This window comes from Cynocephalus volans, chromosome 16 (assembly GCF_027409185.1).
Source record: "Cynocephalus volans isolate mCynVol1 chromosome 16, mCynVol1.pri, whole genome shotgun sequence".
NCBI classification, from domain to species: domain Eukaryota; kingdom Metazoa; phylum Chordata; class Mammalia; order Dermoptera; family Cynocephalidae; genus Cynocephalus; species Cynocephalus volans.
In genome coordinates this window covers 42,168,521-42,192,122 of record NC_084475.1, presented here as the reverse complement: position 1 = coordinate 42,192,122, position 23,602 = coordinate 42,168,521, and the positions used below count along the sequence as shown (strand labels likewise).

General features: G+C 43.7%; 1 pseudogene; it reads right to left on the bottom strand.

The window, feature by feature from the left end:
* The window catches only part of LOC134364511 (solute carrier family 2, facilitated glucose transporter member 10-like), a 66,094-nt pseudogene that overhangs the window by 32,564 nt on the left and 9,928 nt on the right, over nucleotides 1–23,602 (bottom strand).

Sequence of the window (23,602 nt, the reverse complement as noted above, 5' to 3'; positions counted from 1 at the left end):
ATTCAATTTTCTACACACCCAGAAGTAAAGAAATAAGCCAGACATTGGAAGAAATTGCTGATACTGTTCTTGACATTGGCAAAGACAATATACTTTTGAACTCAGCCTCATGTGAAATGTTTGATAGTCTAAAAAAGTGAATGCTACAATGTTTCGTATGCCATATGATCTCAATTATGTGAGGATATCTATCAAAATTTCTAACTGGCTTGATTTATCATCATAGACAAGAGTAGATGAATATACACCAAAATGTTCTTAGTAACTGGTAGGACATGAGCAGTTCTTATTGTTAATGTTTATAATTTTCGGTGTTTTCTGAAGTAAAACATGTATTTTTAAGTGATTTTTTACTTAGCTCGTCCCTTCATCGTAGAAGCAAGACGTGTACAGAACTCACATGAACACACATACAGTGTAAAAGGTTCTAAATGGGGTGCTAATCTCCCCATTTTTTTCCTGTCCTTCCAACAGTCCAGGCCCTAACACTACTACTGTTAGAATGTTTCGTTTTCTATTTTTTATGTTGCTACCATTACACATTTATACCAGGAGTGAAAAGCCACGTATTAAGAAAGTAGCGGTAACTGCGCCACCTGGTGGCTAGGTTGCAGGATGCAGGCCCACCACGGACATACCTTTTTAAAGAGAAGCCGGAAACAAGAAGTTATACGTGAAATATCTCAAATTTCAAAGGATGGCAACGAACTCAAAAATTTTCAGGCAATTTCTGGGACGAATAGAATAGATTTGTGGAACCAGTGTCCAAAGCACTGAAGCCTCTGCGTGAAGAAATAAATGTAGCATGCTGTTTCTTAAATTATCAATGTTGAGCTACCGTAGAGATGAGGAATTTGGTTCACATATATTTCCTCCCCTGATCCTTCTTCCTGTCACCCTATTCTTAAAAATTGGTTAACTTTTCTTCTAACGGGTGCCTTAATGACTTTATATAATATAAACTCCATATAAGCTTTTATGACTTTTTTACAACATCTGCAATGAAAGAAGAAGAAAGCATCTTTCTTTATCCTCCTTGGTGTTAATGATTACCCTTTATTATGTATCTGCAACATCCCAGGCACTTTACATGCAGTCATTCATTCATTTACTCAACAAATATTTATTCTTTTTTTTTTTTTTTTTTTTTTTTTTTTGGTGCCTGGCTGGTACTGGGTTCCAAACCCTTGAGCTTATTGTTATCAGCACCATGCTCTAACCAACCAAGCTAACTGGCCAGCCCTTTAGCAAATATTATTGAATGTCTGCTTATGTGCCAGGTACTGTTCTAACTAAACACAGGTCAAAACACCTTGCTCTTGTGGAACTTATATTCTAGCGGGGGATATGGATCATAAATTAACAAAATAAGTTAGCTATGTAGTATGTCAGAGAGGCCAAGGAGAAACAATAAAGCAGAACGGGAGGAGGGTATCATATGTGTGTGTGCATGTATACAAGTGCATGCATGCATGTGCCTGTGTGCGAGATCATGTGAGTGGGAACTTTGAGCTAGCATAGCCAGGGAAATCCTTCCTGAGAAGATGACTTTTAGATAACAGACAGAAGGAAGCAAGGACGTGAGCCATCAAGGATCAGGTGTGTGCACTTTCCTAGCGAAGGGCACAGAGAGAGCCGAGGATGCAGGCAGCGTGTCTGGTGTGTCAGAGGAACAGCAACAAGGTGGGCCACCTGAGCAAGGAGGGGACTGAGAGCAGATGAAGTAGGAGAGGGAGGGGTGGGCAGCTCGTGGAGGGCCTGCGAGGTCCTGATGGGTACTCCCCTAAGTAAGGGGGGCTGCGGGAGATCAGCTGGGAGGAGTGACTCAGGTTTTTAAAGGATGCTTCTGGCTGCTGTATGGAGAGCAGATGGAGGCACGGAGAGAGATCAGGAGGTCAGTTAGGTAGATAGCAGCCATCTAGGTGAGAGATGGTGGCAGTGGTAGTGATGGGGATGGAGGAAATGATGAGAAAGGTCGAGTCCTGCCATGCCAGCTGATTTTTTTTTTTTTTTTTTTTTTTGGCTGTTAGCTGGCATGGGGATTCGAATCCCTGACCTTGGTGTTATCAACACCCCACCATAACCAACTGAGCTAGCTGGCCAGCCCCTCCCAGGCTTTTGATCTGAACAGTTGGAAGGATGGGATTGCCTTTTGGTTACCTTCCCATCTAAGCAGCTTGATCTGCCGTCAGAGATAAGAGGTTACATGGATGTACACCAAAATGTGGTTAAGGATTATGTCTCAGTGGTAGGGCATAGGTGAGTTTTATTTTTCCCTATGTCTTTTAATATTTTTCATTTTTGAAAACTGAAACTGGATTGTTATTACAAATTTTTAAATTTAGGGCTTTCAGGTATGGCAAGAGTGTACTCAGTGGGTGAGGTAGAAACACTTCCCACCTGCCTGGATTCTGTACTAGTCAGCACTTGCTGCATAACAGACAACCCCAAACTCTCGACTGGCGTTTCTTTCTCACTTTCAGATAAGCCAGCTGGCTGGGGCATCCCTGCTTTGGGATGCAGGTCAGATTCAGGTCTGTTCTGGGTTTCTCGTTCCAGGAACCAAGCTTTAGATGTCTCTTAATGTCTAAGCTGGGAAGGGCACAGTGTGGCCTCAGTCCCCATCTTATTGACTGGAGCAAGTCACATGACCAAGGTCACCATCAATGAGGTGAGCAAGTACACCCCACTGAGAGCGGGGAGGGAGCAGATATTTGCTGAACAATTATATATTACAACTTCACTGTGACTTTATTGTTTGTAGTAATTTTGTTGATGTTCTTTTTTTTTTTCCCCCATCACCAAAACCTCCCTCCCTTCTCTCTCCCCCCCTCCCCCCCAACAATGTCCTTTCTGTTTGCTTGTCGTATCGACTTCAAGTAATTGTGGTTGTTATAACTTCTTCCCCCCCCGTTTTGTGTGTGTGTGTGCGTGCGTGTGCATGTGTGTGAATTTATATATTAATTTTTAGCTCCCACCAATAAGTGAGAACATGTGGTATTTCTCTTTCTGTGCCTGACTTGTTTCACTTAATATAATTCTCTCAAGGTCCATCCATGTTGTTGCAAATGGCAGTATTTCATTCCTTTTTTTGGCTGAGTAGTATTCCATTGTGTAGATGTACCACATTTTCCGTATCCACTCATCTGATGATGGGCATTTGGGCTGGTTCCAACTCTTGGCTATTCTAAAGAGTGCTGTGATAAACATTGGGGAACAGGTATACCTTCGACTTGATGATTTCCATTCCTCTGGGTATATTCCCAACAGTGGGATAGCTGGGTCGTATGGTACATCTATCTGCAATTGTTTGAGGAACCTCCATACCATTTTCCATAGAGGCTGCAACATTTTGCAGTCCCACCAACAATGTATGAGAGTTCCTTTTTCTCTGCAACCTCGCCAGCATTTATCGTTCAGAGTCTTTTGGATTTTAGCCATCCTAACTGGGGTTAGATGGTATCTCAATGTGGTTTTGATTTGCATTTCCCGGATGCTGAGTGATGTTGAGCATTTTTTCATATGTCTGTTGGCCATTTGTATATCTTCCTTAGAGAAATGCCTACTTAGCTCTTTTGCCCATTTTTTAATTGGGTTGCTTGTTTTCTTCTTGTAAAGTTGTTTGAGTTCCTTATATATTCTGGATATTAATCCTTTTTCAGATATATATTTTGCAAATATTTTCTCCCACTCTGTTGGTTGTCTTTTAACTCTTTTAATTGTTTCTTTTGCTGTGCAGAAGCTTTTTAGTTTGATAGAATCCCATTTGTTTATTTTTCCTTTGGTTGCCCGTGCTTTTGGGGTCGTATTCATGAAGTCTGTGCCCAGTCCTATTTCCTGAAGTGTTTCTCCTATGTTTTCTTTAAGAAGTTTTATTGTTTCAGGGTGTATATTTAAATCCTTAATCCATTTTGAGTTGATTTTAGTATACGGTGAGAGGTATGGATCTAGTTTCATTTTCCTGCGTATGGATATCCAGTTATCCCAGCACCATTTGCTGAAGAGGCAGTCCCTTCCCCAGTGAATAGGCTTGGTGCCTTTGTCAAAGATCAGATGGAAGTAAGTGTGTGGGTTGATTTCTGTATTCTCTATTCTATTCCATTGGTCAGTGTGTCTGTTTTTATGCCAGTACCATACTGTTTTGGTTATTATATCTTTGTAGTATAGCTTAAAGTCAGGTAGTGTTATGCCTCCAGCTTTATTTTTTTTGCTCAGCATTGCTTTGGCTATGCGTGGTCTTTTATTGTTCCATATAAATGTCTGGATAGTTTTTTCCATTTCTGAGAAAAATGTCTTTGGAATTTTGATGGGGATTGCATTGAATTTGTATATCACTTTGGGTAGTATGGACATTTTCACTATGTTGATTCTTCCAATCCAAGAGCATGGGATATCTTTCCATCTTCTTGTATCCTCTCTAATTTCTCTCAGCAGTGGTTTGTAGTTCTCATGATAGAGATTTTTCACCTCCTTGGTTAACTCAATTCCTAAGTATTTTATTTTTTTGGTGGCTATTGTAAATGGGCAGGCTTTCTTGATTTCTCGTTCTGCATGTTCACTATTGGAGAAAAGAAATGCGACTGATTTTTGTGTGTTGATTTTGTATCCTGCTACTGTGCTGAAATCACTTATCAATTCCAAGCGTTTTTTTGTAGAGGTTTTAGGCTGTTCGATATATAGGATCATGTCATCTGCAAACAGGGACAGTTTGACTTCATCTTTTCCAATCTGGATGCCCTTTATTTCCTTCTCTTCTCTGATTGCTCTGGCTAGTACTTCCAACACTATGTTGAATAGGAGTGGTGAGAGTGGGCATCCTTGTCTAGTTCCTGTTCTTAAAGGAAAAGCTTTCATCTTTTCCCCATTCAGGATGATATTGGCAGTGGGTTTGGCATATATGGCTTTAATTATGTTGAGATATTTTCCCTCTATACCTAACTTATAGAGGGTCTTTGTCATGAATGAGTGCTGAACTTTATCAAATGCTTTTTCAGCATCTATAGAGATGATCATATGGTCCTTGTGTTTGAGTTTATTAATATGGTGTATCACATTTATTGATTTGCGTATGTTGAACCAACCTTGCATCCCTGGGATGAATCCCACTTGATCGTGATGAATAATTTTACGTATGTGTTGCTGTATTCTGTTTGCTAGTAATTTAGTGAGGATTTTTGCATCTATATTCATCAAGGATATCGGCCTGTAGTTTTCTTTTTTGGTTATATCTTTACCTGGTTTTGGTATCAGGATGACGTTTGCTTCATAGAATGAGTTTGGGAGATTTGCGTCCGTTTCAATCTTTTGGAATAGTTTGTAAAGAATCGGTGTCAATTCCTGTTTGAATGTTTGGTAAAATTCTGCTGTGAATCCATCTGGTCCTGGGCTTTTCTTTGTTGGGAGCCTTCTGATAACAGCTTCAATCTCCTTTATTGTTATTGGTCTGTTCAAATTTTCTACGTCTTCATGGTTCAGTTTTGGAAGCTTGTGTGTGTCCAGAAATTTATCCATTTCCTCCAGATTTTCAAATTTGTTGGCGTATAGTTGTTTATAGTAGTCTCGAATGATTCCTTGTATTTCAGATGAATCAGTTGTAATATCGCCTTTTTCATTTCTAATTTTTGTTATTTGAGTCTTCTCTCTTCTTTTTTTTGTTAGCCATGCTAATGGTTTGTCGATTTTATTTATCTTTTCAAAAAACCAACTTTTTGATTCGTTGATCTTTTGAATTGTTTTTTGGTTTTCAATTTCATTCAGTTCTGCTCTGATCTTAATGATTTCTTTCCGTCTGCTAACTTTAGGTTTGGATTGTTCTTGTTTTTCTAGTTCTTTAAGGTGAAGTGTTAGGTTGTTCACTTGCCATCTTTCTATTCTTCTGAAGGGAGCGTTTAATGCAATAAATTTCCCCCTCAATACTGCTTTTGCAGTATCCCACAGGTTTTGGTATGATGTATCATTGTTTTCATTAGTTTCAATAAATTTTTTGATTTCCTGCTTGATTTCTTCTTGGACCCATATGTCATTAAGTAGAGTGCTGTTTAATTTCCATGTGTTTGTATAGTTTCCAGAGTTTCGTTTGTTATTAATTTCTAGTTTTAATCCATTGTGGTCTGAGAAGATACATGGGATAATTCCAATTTTTTTGAATTTATTGAGACTTGATTTGTGACCTAATATGTGATCTGTCCTGGAGAATGATCCATGTGCTGCTGAGAAGAATGAATATTCTGAGGTTGTTGGGTGGAATGTTCTGCAGATATCTGCCAATTCCAATTGGTCTAGAGTCTTGTTTAGATCTTGTGTTTCTCTACTGATTCTTTGCCTAGATGATCTGTCTAATATTGACAGTGGGGTGTTCAGGTCCCCTGCTATTATGGCATTAGTGTCTATTTCCTTCTTTAGGTCTAATAGAGTTTGTTTTATAAATCTGGCTGCTCCAACATTGGGTGCGTACATATTTATGATTGTTATGTCTTCTTGATGGATCAGTCCTTTTATCATTAAGTAGTGTCCCTCATTGTCTCTTTTTATGGTTTTTAGTTTAAAGTCTATTTTGTCAGATACAAGAATAGCTACTCCAGCTCGTTTTTCTTTTCTGTTTGCATGGTAAATCTTTTTCCATCCTTTCACTCTTAGTCTGTGTGAATCTTTATGGGTGAGGTGGGTCTCTTGTAGGCAGCATATAGTTGGGTCCTGCTTTTTGATCCAGTCAGCCAGTCTGTGTCTTTTGATTGGGGAATTTAAGCCTTTTACATTAAGAGTTGTTATTGAAAGGTGTTGATTTATTCCTAGCATTTTATTGGTTGTTTGGTTGTCTTAGGTGTCTTTTGTTCCTTGCTTTCTGATTTACTGTTTGGTTTCTGTGTTTGTTGGTTCCTTAGGTTGTAGATAGTGTTTTTGTTTGCTTGTTTTCTCTTCATGAATGCCATTTTTATTATACTAGTGGGTTTAGATTTTTCTTGGGTTTTTATGGCAGTGGTAGTTATTTTTCAGGAACCAAACCCAGTACTCCCTTGAGGATTTCTTGTAAGGGTGGTTGTGTGGTAGTGAACTCCTGCAGTTTTTGTTTCTCTGGGAAATATACTATTCGCCCTTCATTTCGGAAGGATAGCCTTGCAGGGTAGAGTATTCTTGGCTGGCAATCTTTGTCTTTTAGTATTTTGAAAATATCATCCCATTCCTTTCTAGCTTTTAGGGTTTGTGATGAAAAGTCTGACGTTAACCTGATTGGGGCTCCCTTATAGGTAATTTGACGCTTCTCTCTTGCAGCTTTTAAGATTCTCTCTTTGTCTCTGAGTTTTGCCAATTTGACTATGACATGTCTTGGAGAAGGTCTTTTTGGGTTGAATACGTTTGGAGATCGTTGAGCTTCCTGGATCTGAAGATCTGTGATTTTTCCTATACCTGGGAAGTTTTCTGCCACTATTTTGTTGAATATGTTTTCAATGGAATCTCCATTTTCCTCCCCTTCTGGAATACCCATGACTCGGATATTTGAGCGCTTGAGGTTGTCTGATATCTCTCTCAGATTTTCTTCAATGTCCTTGATTCTTTTTTCTTTCTTTTTGTCTGCTTGTGTTATTTCAAACAGCCCATCTTCAAGTTCAGAGGTTCTCTCTTCAACTTCGACAAGCCTGCTGGTTAAACTCTCCATTGTGTTTTTTATTTCGCTGAATAACTTCTTCAGTTCCGCAAGTTCTGATACATTTTTTTTCAGGACATTGATTTCCTTGTACATTTCCTCTTTCAGATCCTGTATACTTTTCCTCATTTTATCATGATGTCTAGCTGAGTTTTCTTGTATCTCATTCAGTTTCCTTAGATGTTCTTTTAAAATTTTTATTACAAATTTATATGTGTTTATCGTGGAATTTTTTGACAATACAGAAAGGCATAAGCAATCAAATTAAAATTCGCCCTCATTCCACTACCTAGAGACAAGCATTGTTAATATTTTGATGAATATTCAGAGTAGAAAATTCATGTACATCCAAGGCTGGTGTTGGCCATGGTATTCAGACCAAACAGCTGTTTGGCACTAGGTCTAGCTTTGGCTTTTGGAAAGTCAAAGAGACAAATGCCCATGTTAGAGTTATTTCTGGCATCCCTAAAACTGTGTGTCATGTGTAATTGGTAGGTTTCTATTAATTTGATCATCAAAACAAACAAGGCATGTTATTCACCTTCTAGATGTACCTTGAGGGTTTAGAGAAAACCTCTTTGTTGCTTTAGATGTTGAGATTCTATTGATCAGCTTAAAAATAAATATTATTTATTATCATAAGAATAACATGCTACAAAAAGAGCTTTTGGGATCATATCTTAGTAACCACCAACCCAACCTGTCAAACCAGGAGAATCAGGATGATAATGGACCCCAAATCTGGAAAAATTTAGCAAATTCATAGTGTCAAATCCACTAACACACACACACACACAGAGTATAAAAGCTGTTGATTTAATGTACAAAAACAATCATTAAAGACTCAAATATTTTAAGAAAAAAGAGGTCATACTACTATTAAGAAAGAATGCATTAACTAGACCATTTCAGAAGATCTAAATTGAGCTAACAAATGTTTTAAATTTTAATACAATTTTAATACAAAGCAAAACTAAATAAATTAAAGTGCACTATAATTTTGAAATTAGTATATTTTGATGTGCCGTCATTCATTATGTTAAGCAAAATAATTTTTAGGTTCTGAATTTGATTTAAGTTATTTAATTTCTTTTAGAATAGGAGATTTTCAGTATAACAACCTACTTGGGAATTTTTCTTATCTTGTGAAGATCAATTAAAAGCAGAATGTCAGCTTTTCCACTTCAAACTTTCATGAGGAGGAAAAATTCCAAAACCACATGCCAACTCATCTACGATAAATTATTTTCTCTCCTGGATGGGACCCAGCAGGTGAGGGTCTGGAAACTCTCTTGGAGGGTGGCTCTGTGAAAACTTTCTCTGACATCAAAATTCCATCTTCCACGTATGACACAGATGAGAAAATATTTGAGCTGGAATGTTAAATGAACAAATACAGAAACTGAGTCTGGGTCAGAGTAGGAGCCGGGTACAGCCCTTGGGTGAGGTGGGAAGCCCTGCCAGCTTCTGAGGAAAAGTTTTGGCAGATTCCTACTTCATATGGGGGCGCTGCCCTTTGCAGCTTAGAAAGTGGTTTCCCATCCAGTATCTTCATCATTTTTCCGAGTAACCCTTTGAGGTGGGGGCTTCTGCTGCCCCCGTTTTAGGGATGAGGAAACTGAAGCTCAGAGAGATGAAGTCACTTGCCCAAGGTCACAAAACTAGCCCTGTAGCTGAGGCAGAACTGAGACCTGGGTCTCCTGTCTGCACATGCTGTGCACTTTTCTGGGCCCTGCCTCCTGGCTGAGTCACCTCCTGTCTATGTACCTCGCAGGCACCCCCACCCCTCCCTCCTGCAACTGCTCTCAGCTCAGCTTTGTGCCAGGGAACCCCATGATCCTTGATCAAATCATGAGCAAGACAGCAAATAAAACCAGTGGTGCACATCAGGGCAGAGTGCCCACTGCAGAGCATCCCCCTCCCTGACCAACAGGCTGTCTGGCTCAGTGGTGACACCCCCATCTGTGAGGGTGGTGCAAGCAGCTGGACACACACGGCTGGGACTTTGCAACAGGAACTGTGCTGAGTAACTCCCAGCATCTGGTTCCTCTTCTCCTGCCAAGGGTACCGAGATGCCTTTGGGGCATCTATCTCTCCCCCTTTCAGCCACAGGATTCGTGTGACTGGCCCCTGTACTGAATTGAATAGTATCCCCGTAAACTTCATGTCTATCTGGAACCCATGAATGTGAATATTTGGAAATAAGGTCTTTCCAGATGTAATCAAGTTAAGATGAAGTCATACTAGATTGGGGTGGGCCCTCAGTCCAATGACTAGGGTCCTTATAAAATGAGGGAAATTTAGTAGAGACACAGAGGAGACACACAGAGGGAAGATGACCATGTGAAGATGAAGGCAGAGACTGGTGTGATGCAGTCACGAGCCAAGGAGCTCCAAAGAGGGCAGCAGCCACCAGAACGGCGGAAGAGGCAGAAAAGAGTCTTCTCCAGAACCTTCAGAGGATGCTGCCAACACCTCGATCCAGCTTCTGACTTCCATCACTGTGAAAGAATAAGTTTCTGTTGTTTTAAGCCACCAAATTTGTGGCACTTTGTCACAGCAGCCCTAGGAAACAAATACAACCCCACCTCCAGCTTCTGTTCAGGTGACCAGTCTGTCCGCCACTCCCTGCCCACCGTGACTGGTTCCAGAGATGCACGTTAGACCCAACCAGAACCAGTGAGAGGCTAGGAGGTGCTGGCCAGGGTTTGCGGGGGAGAAATCCTCTCTTTCCCCCTCTGTGTGAATCTGGAAGGAAGTAGCCAGAGTTGCTGCTGGAAGAAGAGATGTTGCATAGCCTGTGACATCAGCCTAGTCCTGGATCTAGCTGAGCCTGTCTGAAGCCAGGACTACCTATGACTTTTCCAGTCCAGAACTAGAAAGTTCCTTGCTAACATAAGCCTGTTTAGATTCAGTTTCTGTCTAAAAGTTTTCTAATACAGGGATTCAAGCGTTGGATGGGGATGTCTTGATGATTTCTTTTTTCTTCACCCATCCCTTTAATCCTATCAATTAATGAGCCTAGATATAAATTCCAGATTCATCTGGCATTCCTGAGGTCCTACTCCTAAAAGAGGACAAATAATTGAGAAAGTGATGTTACAAACACATATTCAAGTTAATTCCACTTGATCCTGACCTCTAGGAATGATTTGGATAAAGGTCTCTCCTATTCAGAAAAATTGAAATTCATGTGCCCTGACTTTTCCACTGATGATATTTTGAAGAAAACCTCCTGCCCAGCCCGGGAGACCACTAAGGCTGTCACCAAAGCCTGCCCTGTGACCGGCCCCTTCTTAGCTCCATGGTTTAGCTATGCCAGCTGGCTTCTGGGGACAGCGATGGGAGAACTCAGGCAGGGGCTCAGGGCAGGAGAACACTCAGCCTGCAGCTGCCGTCCGCCCTCTGCCCTGGCTTCTCCCTGACCAGCCAAGTGCTGGCACTGGCTAATCCAATGTCAGGGACTCTCTTTAAAAAAAAAAAAAAAGTAAGTCTACAAATATAAAATTTAATCATGGAAGTGAATATTTATTTCAAGTCAGAAAAGAAGTCACTACAAATTGCAAATGTTAAAAAAGTTGGCAAATACTATAAACATCCCCCCAAATCAAGAACAATAACAAATTGTCATTATTATCTGCTTGACTGACCCCTGTTATACTTGTTTTACTACATGTTTGGCTGTATACTCTCTTCTTATGACAACAATTTCCTAAGATCCTTTTCTATAGAGACAATAAAAAGATAATTTAATCATTAGCATGGTGTCTTGAAACTTGTTCTTTATTATTGATATTATAGAGAAGTTTCCTTCGGATCCACAACTCTTCATGTGTTGCCATATCTGTGATTTCCACCCTTGGGCACTGGGGTGCCTGGGCTCAGGGGTGCTTCCTGCCTCTGGCAAGCTCTGGGAAACTCCAGCCCTTGGATCTCCATTGGTGGTGATACCCAATAGCTGCTGTCACTTTCTCTTCCAGCTCCACTGAGTTCTGTCCAGCCCTGGCTCCACCTCCCTCCTGGTCTGGTCCTGGGGGGCAGGGCATGGGTGAAGTGGTCAGGAAGACTTGCTCTTAGGGGCCCAAGCAAGCAGTGGAGTGGCATCTTTTTCTGATCCTTCCCTTTGGAGTCAAAGATAAGTTTCATTAAGGACAGGGGACTGCTGGGTGGCAGGTGAATATGGAGGTAGGGCTGGTGGCCCACCAGCCCTGACCACAGTCCAGGATGAGGGTACAGAAGCTGATCCTTAATATGTGCTCTCGGAGAGGACATGTGACCAAAGCCTGGTCAGCAGAGTCACATGGGTTTAGAGATGGCATTTCACTCAATCTGGGGCATTGTAAATCAGCCCCAGGAGTCTCTTTCCCTTGGGGCTGCTAAGCCAGTAGAATACCAGCCTGAAGCTGCTGGGGGACATCTTTGCCACCTGTGTCAAGAGTCCACCTTACACAAAAGGGCCATAGAAGAAAGCAGAGGTAGACATGGGAAGAGTCAGATTCCTGATGACATTACTTGAATCCCTAGATCCAGCCATGCCTGAAGTCCACCACTGGACTCTATCTTTGTGAACCAATAAATCCCCCTTTTTCTTATAACTACTTGGATTGGATTTTTGTCACTCATGCTTTTAATAAGTGACATCATATGGAAAGGCTTGGTAAGCCATGAAGGGAGCAGAAGGGCATTCCAGGTGGAGGCTACTATCCAAGTAAGCCAATCCCAGCTCAAACCTTCTGAGGCTACAATAAATGTACCTGATCTCCCATACACACAGGCCACATCCCTCCATTTCTTGCCTGTTGGATCCAGAACTTCTGTTCTCGCTTAGGAATCCCTTGATTATTTTCCTCTGCACCCTATTCATTGTTGCTTTGCCCCCCATGGATTTGTCACTCCACTCCCACTGAGTGACGGAGCCAAAAAGGATTACTCAAAGCCCATCTCTTCTGAGCAGTGAGAGGCCCCAAAGTGGTTAATCTCCCATGGAACCCTCAAGTGAGAGGCATCCCTTCCTTGGAAATTAACCCCGAATTGGGATTCTCTTCCAGCATTTATTTTCCAGACCAGGAGGTTACAGCAAGAGAACATAAGTGGGATTATAGTTTAACAATATAGGCTGGTAACTTTCAGTGAAACAAGTCAGATGACATTCCATTAGACAATTAAGTTGATCAACCAACAAAAGCTTGATCTTAGCAAACATTCCTTCTCCCTCCAGCAATTTCTCAGTATCTTCACATGTCAATCAGTAACCTGTCTGTCCTTGAGCCAGCAACCTTGCTGTGCCACAAATCTTTATCATATGCCAGAGACTTTATAGGCTGAGGAAAATTTCCTGTCCTTTGCAAGGTCAACACTTGAAACTGCAAGGCTTTGGAAAACCAGGCCCTGTGAAGTACATTTGCTTTAAGAATCCTCTACAATTCATCTACCCTTTCAGCTCGCTTGATTACTAATGGCTGCCCCTACTAATATTGACAAATCAATAATCAGGAAAGAGTGAGGGCACTGACAGAAATTTTCTCCACCCCCCGCTTGTTGACTCTCCCAGCATCACCCTGGAGTGAACATTTGTCATTCTAGGGGGCTGCCCAGCATTTCTGGACACTTTCCTGCATTTAGGTGTTTTTCATCATATGAGCTTGTTTCTTCCCCAGGTAGAAGACAGAACTGTGCATTCCCAGCATCCCTTACAGCTAGAGTGCAGTCATGCAACATATCTCTACCAATCTGAACACCCACACAAGCCTGATTCCAGAACTAGTGATGCAGAGATGCAGGTGGCCACATGGTCACCACTGGCAGAAGCATCTGGCTTCCAGAGGCAGCACTGGCAGAGGCTCCAGCATTGCCCAGCATCAGCAAGGGAAGCTTCACTGCCTGGACCCAGTGATAGTAGCCGAGGGATCTGCACTGGACTGCCTGGTTTGTACCTTCTTAGCCTGATTCTCTGCCCTTCCTAGAAATTCACTGAATTGTGTAATATCCTTTAATAGCTTTCTAACCTCCTTTTGGCTTAGAGTAAATACTTCTGTTTGCCACTAAGAATCTTGACCAATCTTGATCACATACCTGAGCACACTCAAACTGGGTAATTTGAGGAAAGTTTAACAAAGGATCTATTTCCAAATGTGCAGGCAGGACATAGGGACAGTGGAGTGCCCCAAGACTAGTAACAAAGGGAAAGTTATAACCATTAGGCTTGATGAGACAAGGGGTGGGAGGAATTAGGTGGGCCTGGAGAGAGGCTGTTGGGAGAGCACCTCTTAAAAAGAGCTGTAGCCTGGGCAGGGACCAGGGAAGAAATAGTGCTGTTCATTCTCCTTCCCCTGCAAGCGAACACCAGTCCTCCCAACCCAACAGGAAGCCAGAGCATGAAGTAGCCCGTGGATGAAGTCCACACAAGTCAGCCTGCTGACACAGAGCAGGTGGAGAGATGTGGAGATTGAACTCATGGGGGCAAATAGAGAATAGCGGTTCAAACCCCCATTCCTAAACAAGTTATTTCTGGAGAGGACTATTGGAGGAATGCAGGACAGTTTTCTGGGCCTTGGATCAACCTGGTTCTTCCCACATTTTTGCTGGTCATTTTTAAGAACAATAGTAGGATGTGCTGGGAATGCAACATCCTGAGCTACAGCATGTCTGGCTGGAGCAGGCAGGCTCTGTTCCTGTTCCCCCTAGAAACAGGATGTCCTTCAAGGCTTTAGTCCAGTGAGTCATGTGACCCTGGCATATAACATCCAGGGCTGGCTGCTATTCAGGGTCCCTTAGCTGTGGTACAAGAGGAACATGTGCAGTCAAGACTCCATCTGCCCCAGGCAGCCTTCCTGAGCCTTGGGGGACCAGCTCACAATGAATCCCAGGCTACTGTTGTCCCTTGCTGCACATCTGTAAGTCCTAAACCTGCTTCATGTAACTTGTCGTGCATGTGCATCTGTCTTACCAGACTCAGACAGGCTGGTAACTGGTACACAGTGAACCCGCTTCACAAGGGAGAAAAGGAAGGAAAGGATGGATGGAGGAATTTTAATTCTAATTAAAATTAGATACAGACACTCATAAAATAATTAGAAGGCAAAGTGTGTGCCATGGAGAAAATAAACAAGGGACTTGGGATGGTCCAACAGAAAGTGAGGTTGATGATGTAGGAGACAGAGGAGTTTACCAAGGGGTAATGTGGGGACGGTATCTCCCCTGCAGTCCAAGTAAAGGGATCATACTATGATAGGAGGACAGAGAATAGGGTGGAGCTCGTGGGCTACTCTGTGGTGTGGGGAGCGGCTCTCTGTATTGGTCAGGCTAAGTTTGGCTTCGGGTAACAGACATGTGAAATAACAGTGGCTTAAACCAGACAGAAGGTATTTCTCTTTCATGTAATACTCTAGGCCAGTGTGGTATCTCTGCTCTGTGAAGACAGCAGGATCCAGGAGACTTGTAGCCTGAGCTCCACCATCCCTGGGACATTTTCCTTGTCTGCTTGGGTCTAAGACGGTTCCCTAACACACTCTCATGTCAGCCAACAAGAATGGAAGAAGGCAAGGGGAAGGGCACGTCCCTTTCACCCAAGTGAATGAATCAGTTAAGTCACAGGCTAAGGTGCTATAACAAAAGGGACCCTAAAGTAAGGTGGTTTGAATAAGATAGAAGTTCATTCCTCTCTCATGCACAGTCCCATAATGGGTGTTGAAACATGGGCAATAGGTGAATTAATTAGTTCACCTATTGATCTGGGCCCTGTCCATCTCATTGTTCCACTGTCCCCTTGTCTTTGTCTGAATGGTGGCAGCTAACTATCACATCCTCATTCTGGCCCGCAGAAAGGTGAAAGAGCGCATTTATTTACTGCAAACAGCTTCCTTTTAAAGAAACGACCCAGAAGATGCACACTACTGCTCGTATCCAATGGCCAGAACTTAGTCACATGGCCCTTCTATTGCAAGGGAATCCGGGAAATGTCACCTTTAGCTGGATGGCCGCATATCCAACTAAATCAAAGTGATTTCTAGCAGTAAAAGGAAAAAAGGTAGAATGGATTTGGAGGGACAATTAGTCTTCTTTGCCATAGGGCTTGCCTGAATGTTGAAAACATAACTTTTGCCTCCTCAAATCAGCCTTAACTTGCTCACGTGGCCACACCTGGCTGCAAAGGAGTCTGGGAAATGTACTACTTAGCTGGGGCAGCCATTTTTCCCATCTAAACATCAGGGGCTCTATTAATATGCATGAAAGAGATAACAGATGTTAGGGGGAAGCCTCTGTGCCTTTTCTGAGAACTTCTGTCTATTTAGTGAAGCATAAGGCAAGGTTCACAGCTGAGAGTGAAGGAGATAAAAGGGACAGGAGAGGTTTCAACCAAGGAGACCATATCAAATCGCTGAGTCAGAGAGGAAGGGAGTGTGCCACGGGATGGTAGGGAGGGTGAGTCTGAGGCTTGGGCTCATGAATTTTAAGTGAAACCCGTTTGTCAGATTGTGTGACTTTTCTCCCACAACATTCACAGCCCACGAAGAGAAGATGGGTGCGTAGATTAATCCAGATTAGCATTACCAAGTGCACACGAGGGTGTCTGCAAAGGATGGATTATAAAGTTGGGATATGGTATGCAGGTTAGACAAAAGGAAAGTGAAGGCAGGAAGAGGTTCATGGATACTGGGAAAGGGGTGGGGTCAGGGGTCGACATTTAGAGCTCAAAGGTCTCAATGAGGTCAGAAAATTGTTGCCATTGGGAAGGAGCCTTAGCAGAATTAGCATTAGGAGTGGTGACCAGGAAGTGGGGTGTTTGGAATAAAACGTTAAAAGTGAGTAGCGTTTGAGGTTGAATGTGTCAGGAAGGAGGTGAAGTGGAGCATGGGCTAGGGGATTGCACAGTCCAGGAACCAGAGAGGCCAGGCTGGTGAAGGGTCACCCATGAGGATGGAAGGCCATGGGGGAGGCCAGCAGGAGCTGGAGAGGAGCGGGCCACTCATCAGTCCCATAGCCTCAGCTTCCTCACCGGCGAGGCAGGGAAGGAAATGCCCCTCCAGGTTTGATGACTGCGGGTGTGGGAAGTGCTTGGTTTCATGTCTTGTCCCTCCTCTACTGTCCTGCTCCTGGTATCTTCTCTCCTTCCTCAGAGGACATTTGCTGGAGGAACCTGGCTCTGGTCTAAACTGGTTCCATGGTGACACCAGCAAAGCTCATCTCTAGGAGGGTCTGACATGAGAGAGAACCACCTCTGTCTTTCTTGGTGCTTGTGACTTTCTTGGTATTCTCACCCTACTGCTGTATTTAGCAAAGTGTGGGAAGCCCATTTCCAGGGTATTGGAAATGATTGTAGGTGGTTCACAAGCATCACTTAAATATGTCGAATCACATCTTTGTTCTTTCAGTCAAGACAAAGAGAAAGTCTTAGGTTGGTGCTACCATGTCTTGAACGCCTCTCACACTTGCTAAGCTCCCCTTTTCAACACAGAGCAGGCAGTGGCTCAGAATCCTCAGTAGACAACAGTAGTTAATGAGAATCTAGTGAACCTGTGTTGTTTTTGTAGTATTTTTACGGTTTCTTCCTATTTCTGTTATTGATGTTCACTTTCTGTATCCACCAACATTGATGATTATTTCACAGCATCAAGTCAGATCATGTCAGTCCATTGCTCACAACCCTCCAGAGGCTTCCCAGCACATTTAGAATCAAATCACAATGCTTTCCATGGTCTGAAGACCCTTTGCAATCAGGCCCCTGCTGACCTCGCCCTCCTTTCCTCTCACCACTCACCCTTTGCTCAGGCCTCCTTGCGATTCCTCCGATATGCCAAGCCCAGTCTCACCTCGGGGGAATCCACACATGCAGTGCCGTTGCCTGGGACGCTCTTCCCCAGATCTTTCCATGGCTCACTCTAGCCCTTCATGCAGCTCTCTGCTCAGATGCCACCGCCTCAAAGAGGTTCTCCCTGGCTCCTAGCCACTCTAGCTAAAATAGAGTGCAAACATCTGCATCTGACCCCACCTCATCCCTCTTTAGCCCTTTATCTTTCCTTAACACTCATTGCCAACTGGCATGCGCCTGTCTCTCTGTCACCTGTCTAATCTATTCATCTGTCTATCTACCACCTTTTCTTTCCTTCTGTTCCTTCCTCCTCCTCTCTTTCTTCTTTCCTTCCTTCCCCCTCCCTCTCTCCTTCCTTCCTTCCTCTTTCCTGTTCTTTCTCTTTCCTTTCTTTCTTTCTCTCCCTCCCTCCCTCCTTTCCTTTCTTCCCTCTCTCCCCTTCCACCTCTCTCTCTTCTGTTTCTAATGTATCTCCCCCACTAGAAAGTCAGCTGCACGAGAATAGAGACCTTGTCTTGTTCACTGCTGTGCCCCCAAGGTCTAGAACAGTGTTGGCACATAATAGACACTCAACGAATGTTCATTCAAGGGAAAAATCAGTTAATAAGTTTCCTTTTAAAATGCACTAATTTAAGTGGAAAAGCAAACCAACTTAAAGAGGAGCATTCGTAGTAGGCTATGTAGTACCACTGGGCAAGTACCCGAAAGTGCTAAGTGACAGGCACACATGACGAAGGGGTTGTACATGAGGCTGGGGCTTGGGGACTCTGGGCTTATTTGGGAGGAGAAAGCCTTCCCAGCATGTGCCCTGCAGATCAATGAACAGACCACTTCTCTCCTCTGGTTGGTGCTAAAGATTTCCAAGCACCTAGTAGGTGCCCCAAAGTTTTAGTTTTCTTTGATGCCCCCCTTCCCAACTGCCACCTGGTCATTGCCCTCACTGTCCTCACCCAGGGCCAGATGTCCCCAGAGGCTGCTGGGACAGTTGCTCAGCCATTCCGGAGCACCCACGATGAGCCTGTCTGTACTAAGTGACTGTCATGTGTCATCTCTGAAGAGTTAGTGTCATCCCCATTATACAGATGAGCACTGACCCGAGTCACATGCCTAACTGTGCCAATATAATATGGTTGAGATATGGACTACTTTTATTCCCTCCAGGTATCTTTTCCTTTATGATCAATAATACCCCCTCCCACCCACTCAATTCAAGTGCTGGGCCATTTAGTTTACTTGGCATTGATTTTCAAAAGCCATGGTTCTTTAAAAGGATTAAGCTGAGAGCTTCAAAAACATAGAGGAGAGGAGTGTCTCATAGGAAAAAAACATCAAGAATAGAGGCACAGACTAAAGGCCATGATGCAGCCCAGGGGGGTTGGTTTAGCTTACAAGCGATTTTTAAGCTTAGAATCAATTGCCAATACTTAAAAATCAAGAAAATTTGCACCAAAGTCTGAATTTCTGGCTGTTCTTGAAAATTCAGATGGTCAGGCCACTTTGGGTCCACATTCCTACATGGCAGCCAGCAGCTAGAATTGTGCATCGCCATCCCCTTCAAGAGAGGGCCTGTGTTTGCCAGTTACCACAGACCCCACTACTCCCTAATGTCTTACCATAACGAGCTTTGCTCATTTACATGATGTCTAAGTTTATGATCCTAATGAAGAAAGGGGAGAATCTGTCCTAAGACTAGAAGAGCATTCTTCCAGGCTGACAGGTAAGGAAAGGAGAATCGAGAGAGGTTTTTGGGTCCAGGGAGAGAGAACTGATCTGAAGGAGCCATGAGGACAGATATAAGCAATGGTGCTCTGGTAAATATTTAACAACTTCTCTCCAGGGTAGAAAAATGTGTGTGTGTGTGTGTGTGTGTGTGTGTGTGTGTGTGTGTGTGTGTGTGTGTAAATTTTACTGAGATAAAGGATGTGTTTGTTGCACACAATTTACAATGAATTCTTTATTGTAAATACTCTTTACTGTAAATTCCATATAGCCAATTAATTCTTACAGAATGCTTTCATTGACTTTTTGCCGAAATCTTATATCCAAAGCCAACATACCACTATGATTTAGCCATGATTTCACAAAATTAGACAGTGAATAAAAATGCCTGGAAACTATACAGCTCAGCAAAGAAGTCGCTCATGACATTGAAGAACAGGTGTAGGTCTGGCACGAATGCTTGTTGAATTCTCGCTTACGTGAACGAGTGAGACAAAAGTAGAACAATGTGTGTCAGAACTCCTTCACTAACAACATGAGCAACTTGTGTGCTCAATTAGGTAACAGTGTTCAAATACTGGAAGAATAGTCCTTCATTTTTCCGTGCTATTCACAACGTATGGGTTACAGACACAACACACATTTAAGTTTAACTTGCATTATTAACATTTTATCCGGCACATTCCTAAGTCTAGGAAATCAACAAAACGATAAGTCAAGCCCTGACCTCCCTAATCTCTGTGATGAGAATACAGTCCCATGGCCAGTTTAAATGACCAATGTGACATCACTGAATGCAGAATCGGGACAAGAGCACGGTATCTGCCCTCCATCCCGCATAGGATACACTACATGAAAATAACCTCAAGAGCACAGATAATAGTAAAAATGTAGTGAAATAATTAGGAGGTGATGAGTTCTCAGTATTAATTACCTTTGTTTTAATATAATCTATTTAATTGTAAGTTTAAATAATTTAATTTTTTATAATGGCTGTATTTCACAACCAATGCACAAAAATCCTAAAAATTTAGCAATCAGCTTTCTCCAGCCAGTACAAGGCAGCTCCAGCACACCGCTGGATATACGGCAGTACCCAGACACTGTGAGGAGAGGAGAACTCTGGGGGATTGAGATAAAACGGGGATTTTCAAAAGTTTTGAAAATCCTGAGCGGATGGAAGGGGTCTATTTTGAACCCAAATAACCTGATGTGAAAATGCAATGAACAACCTATGGCAGCCAACACACATTGACTGTAAGAGGGTTTGAGCCCTTTGTTACTAATGTCTCTCTAAAAGTGTCTCTTCTTTGTTGCATGTGGTCTTGAGTTGTTGCATGTCCCTTGAGTCCCTGCTATCAAAATCCCTGGGGCTGTCCTGGTCCCTTTCTTTCAAGTTTCTTTCTCTCTTTCTGTGTCCTCTGATATCAGGGGCCTCCTAAACTATAGGGACTGAAGTGATAAAACACAGCCTGCCTCTGGACTGTACCAAAGTCCCTAACTTCCTGTCTTTCACAGTTGAGGCAGTGCCAGCCTCCTGTCCCCAAAGGCTGGCCCAGGATCCCCAGGTGACCCTGATACCCCAGGTCTAGCCTGGCACTGCCCTCAGCTACAGTCACACCCTGCCTTACCCCAGCTCTGGCTTCCACCTTCCTCTCTGTCTCCTCTGCTCTCTGTCCCAGAGGATGAGTCTGGGATCTTCTCCAAGAAAACTAGTATGGCAGAGATCCCAGGCAGCTATCTAGTAACAGAATCCTTGATTTTTAGCTGAGGGCATCGCTGCTAAAGACATGATTGAAGACCACTTTTCCCAGCCTCCCCTGTGAGGGAGTGTAGCCAGGTTCTGTCCGAAGGGATGTGGCTGGAAGTGACCTTGAGGCTTGTGTCCTCCCCTTCCTCTTGTGGGAATGTGGTGAAGCTGACTTGGGCCATGTGGAAAAGGCAATATTGTGGAGATGGCAGAGCAGCAAGACAGAAGGAGCCTGGGACCCTGGATGACCTCATGTAGCACAGCAGCCAATCCAGGCTGGGATCCCTTACATTGGGACTATTTCAAGCAGCAGAAACTATTGCTTAATTAATACAGCTGGGCTGCTGAGAAACCTGCAGAAGGTGCCATCTCTCACACTGGGCTCATCGTGCATTGCTGCGGGGGCCCCATGTGGGCAGGGCTTAGCAGGCAGCTGCAGGGAGGCCAGTTTCAACTCAATACCAGAATGATTTTTAAAAAATCTTTAGGGCCTCCCAGAAACAGAATGGGCTGTCAGGAGCTGGGGACTACCCCTTTGCTACAAAAGGTAACTGGAGACATTTGCTGAGGATGCTTAGGACTGTAGCGCTTTGAGGTCACTTCCAATGCTCCCGTTCGACTCTTCTCTTATTCAAACAGCTTAAGTTCCCATGATGCTAAGATTGTGAACTTCCCTCTGTGACCCGAAGACTTAGGTGATGTAGCTCCTGCCCGACTGGCTGATCTGATGCTCCACTCCTCCACACTGGCTTCCTCGCTTCTTGCCTTTGCCAGGTTCGCTCCCAGCTCAGGGCCTTTCCATTGCTGTTCCCTCTACCGGGGAAACCCTTATCATTCCCCAACTGCCTCCTTCGTCTCGCTAACTTAAATTGCACCTCCTCAGAGGGCCTTCCCTCTCTGACCACCCACTCTAATTCAGCCACAACTCCTTGCCCCTCTATCCCCTCTCCGCCAACCTAGCCCTCTCGACACATGTCACGCTGTTTCATTTTCTTCTAATTACACATCACCAACTAAAATGTTCTTGCTAATGCATTTGCTGGCTTGTTTATTTTCTGTCCTCCTCCCCCACTCAAATGGAAGCTCCGTGAGGACAAGAACCTTGTCCATCTTATTCTCGGCCACATTTCCTAAGGCCTAGAACACTGCCTAGCACATAATAGGAACTTAATACCCACTGAGTGGATGGATGAAGCCCACAGTTCTTTGGAAGCAATGACAAAGGGCCACAGTTATAATGTTAAGGTTCCATGACTCCAAGATTCTGTGGTTTTAACATTCCACCATTCTAACCTCCTGTGATTCCACATCTGCGTGATTTTAATATCCCTGTGAGCTGGGCCTTAAATGAAAAGCTGCTATAGAAAGACACAAAACAATTCATGGAAAACAGCTCGTGTGTAAAGATCAGACAAAATTCACAGTGTCCAGGCAGCAGGAGAGACAGGAAGAGAAGAAGAGCACTGTCTCACAAGGAGACAGTATGGGGACTGCGCTCCTGAGTGACGTGCTGGGCTTTGCTGTAGCTCTTCCTCTTGGACCCACCCCGTCTACCTCGTACCGTCTTTTCTGGAACTGCTGGTCTATCCCTGCCAATGATTGCCCTTTTGTTTTGTGAACAAATAAATAGATGAAGCCCAGGCCAAGGACAGCGGTCAGTCTGTAGAGCAGGAAGGTCCAGGACAAGCCGATGGCGCCTGGGAACAGGAGGGAGGGGGTGGGGGCCGGGGAGCCGAGCACTCTGGCCCCGCAGCCTAGGCCAGCCAGAGGGTTCTAGGTCGAGCATTGAAATCAGCTCACCCAAAGCAAATTCTCTAGAGGGTTGATTTGCAGAATGACCAACAAGCTGTCAGGTAAGTACCACATATAGTAAGAGTTGAACTGGTTGTCCCAAAGTTAGGGAAAGAGCCGGGGCACAAATCCACAAACACAGAGACAATGGCAACTTGTATTTATGGGAAAAACGACTCACCCACATCCAAAACACTAACCATGCTGGGAATTGGAAAACCTGAACCGAGGGAAAATGACATCCAACTCACTACTAGTAAAACAGCTTCATGGATATAGCTTTGGCAAAGGTCAGTTTCAAAAAAAAAAAAAAATTCTCAGAAATTCCATGAATGGCCATTTGGTGAACTGATGGCTGAGGGAATTGAGCTTCAGCCAGTTTAGCCTGTGTCTGACTGGTTTGGGAGAGAGGACAGAAGCCATGACTCAGTCCTGGGCAGAGGGCCCAGCACCCCAGCCTGTCACTCTTCCTGGAGCCTCAGGTGAGGGCCAGGGCCTAGGGCCGGTGACCAGGATGGGGATGACCCCAAGTCCTTTGAATTCAGTCAGCCAAAGACAGAGAAAGGAGACTGTGAAGAAAGAGACTTTGGCAAGGTGGAAGCACAAATTATGTTTTGGACGCTGTTCTCACCTCTAACAGCCATGGCCACACCTCCTCCAGGCAGCCTCCCCTGACCAGCTGGGCCTGACCCCAGTGGGGAGAGCACTGAGCCGGGGGACAGGAGGGCTGGTTCTAGTCTTCTGACTACCTGTCTGCGCTGGGGAAGGATGAATTTTCCCATCTGTGAAATGGGGATAATAATAATATGACACAATTCTAAAAAAACTTTTTTCCTTCCTTCCTTCCTTCCTTCCTTCCTTCCTTCCTTCCTTCCTTCCTTCCTTCCTTCCT